This window comes from Chiloscyllium plagiosum, chromosome 13, assembly GCF_004010195.1.
Source record: "Chiloscyllium plagiosum isolate BGI_BamShark_2017 chromosome 13, ASM401019v2, whole genome shotgun sequence".
NCBI classification, from domain to species: domain Eukaryota; kingdom Metazoa; phylum Chordata; class Chondrichthyes; order Orectolobiformes; family Hemiscylliidae; genus Chiloscyllium; species Chiloscyllium plagiosum.
This window is the reverse complement of record NC_057722.1, coordinates 82,231,886-82,234,298: the sequence shown is the minus strand read 5'-3', so window position 1 is coordinate 82,234,298 and position 2,413 is coordinate 82,231,886.

The following is a 2,413-nucleotide window of genomic DNA, read 5'->3' as shown; positions in this document are numbered from 1 at the left end:
ATCTGCCACTTCTCAGCCTATTGGCCCATCTGGTCAAGATCCTGTTGTAATCTGAGGTAACCCTCTTTGCTGTCCACTACATCTCCAGTTTTGGTGTCATCTGCAAACTTACTAACTGTACCTCTTATGCTCGCATCCAAATCATTTACGTAAATGACAAAAAGTAGAGAACCCACCACCGATCCTTGTGATACTCCACTGGTCACAGGCCTCCAGTCTGAAAAACAACTCTCCACCACCACCCTCTGTCTTCTACCTTTGAGCCAGTTCTGTATCCAAATGGTTAGTTCTCCCTGTATTCTATGAGATCTAACCTTGCTCACCAGTCTACCATGGGGAACGCCTTACTCTCGATTCCCATAAAAATGTCACTTGCCGCAGTATATTTACCCAACAATGACAACCCTCTGTGGTAAAGAATTTGACACATTTTCTACTTTCTGGGAGAAGAAATTCTTCCTCAACTTTGTCTTAAAAGGGTGATTATTATTGGGAAGATGATGCCTTCTGATCCTAGACTCTCCCACAAGGGAAAGAAAGTCCTTCTACATCTCCCCTGTCAGTCCCCTGACAACTCTGGTTTCAATCAGGTCATCTCTCATTCTTCTCAATTCCAATGAGTACAGGCCGAACCTACTCATCCTATCATCATAAAACAGTCCATCCATCCCTGGAAGCAGCTAGCTCTGGATGCCTCCACTGTCAGAGCCAAGCTAATAGCTTGCTCCTGCTGTAGATCCTCCAGAGAAGAGATGAGTTCAAGGTACATGGTGCCAATTTATCATTAAGGCTACCGTTGAAACACAAGACCTCCCCCCCCCCAGCTCAGCTAGCTAAACATCATCAAGACCTTCCAGCAAAATCCAACGTTGGACATAAAAGCCAAAAGCCCTCAACAATAAGTATACCGTTTTGGATACTGTTGAGGGGGATGACTTACCAGGGGAAAGCAGTGGGGCACAGAGCTTTGGCACAGAGTCAGTCCCTGCTGCTCAGAAGGGAAGGGGGAAGAGGAGCAGAGCAGTAGTCATTGGGGACTCCATAGTTGGGGGGACAGATAGGAGGTTCTGTGGAGATGAGAGAGACTCACAGTTGGTGTGTTGCCTCCCAGGTGCCAGGGTTCATGATGTCTCTGATCGTGTTTTTGGGATCCTTAAGGGGGAGGGGGAGGGGGAGCAGCCCCAAGTCGGGGTCCACATAGGCACAAATGACATAGGTAGGAAGAGAGATGGGGATTTAAGGAAGAAATTCAGGGAGCTTGGATGGAAACTTGGAGCTAGAACAAACAGAGTTGTTGTCTCTGGTTTGTTGCCCGTGCCACATGCTGGTGAGGCAAGGAATAGGGAGAGAGAGGAGTTCAACACGTGGCTACAGGGATGGTACAGGAGGGAGGGTTTTGGATTCTTGGATAATTGGGGCTTCTTTCAGGGGTAGGTGGGACCTCTACAAGCAGGATTGTCTTCATCTGAACCAGAGGGGTACCAATACCCTGGGGGGGAAATTCGCTAAGGCTATTGGGGTGGGTTTAAACTAATCCAGCAGGGGGATGGGAACCAAAATTGTAGTTCGAGTATGGAAAAGGTTGAGAGTAGGGAGGTCCAAAATCAAGTTACAGGGACGCAAGATGGCACCAGCAAGCAAGAAGTTGGTTTGAAGTGTGTCTACTTCAACGCCAGGAGCATCCGGAATAAGGTGGGTGAACTTGCAGCATGGGTTGGTACCTGGGACTTCGTTGTTGCGGCCATTTCAGAGACATGGATAGAGCAGGGACAGGAATGGTTGTTGCAGGTTCCAGGATTTAGATGTTTCAGTAAGAACAGAGAAGATGGTAAAAAAGGGGGACGTGTGGCATTGTTGGTCAAGGACAGTATTACAGTTGTAGAAAGGATGTTTGGGGACTCGTCAATTGAGGTAGTATGGGCTGAAGTTAGAAACAGGAAAGGAGTTGTCACCCTGTAGGGAGTTTTCTATAGGCCTCCGATTAGTTCCAGAGATGTAGAGGAAAGGATAGCAAAAATGGTTCTCGATAGGAGTGATAGAGACAGGGTAGTTATCATGGGGGACTTCAACTTTCCAAATATTGGCTGGGAACACTACAGTACGAGTACTATAGATGGGTCAGTTTTTGTCCAGTGTGTGCAGGAGGGCTTCCTGACACAGTATGTAGACAGGCCAACAAGGGGCGAAGCCATATTGGATTTGGTACTGGATAATGAGCGCAGCCAAGTGTCAGACTTGGAAGTAGGTGAGCACTTTGGTGATAGCGATCACAATTCTGTTATGTTTACTTTAGTGATGGAAAGGGATAGGTGTATACCACTGGGCAAGAGTTACAGCTGGGGGAAAGGCAATTACGATGTGATTAGGCAAGATTTAGGAAGCATAGGATGGGGAAGGAAACTGCAGGGGATGG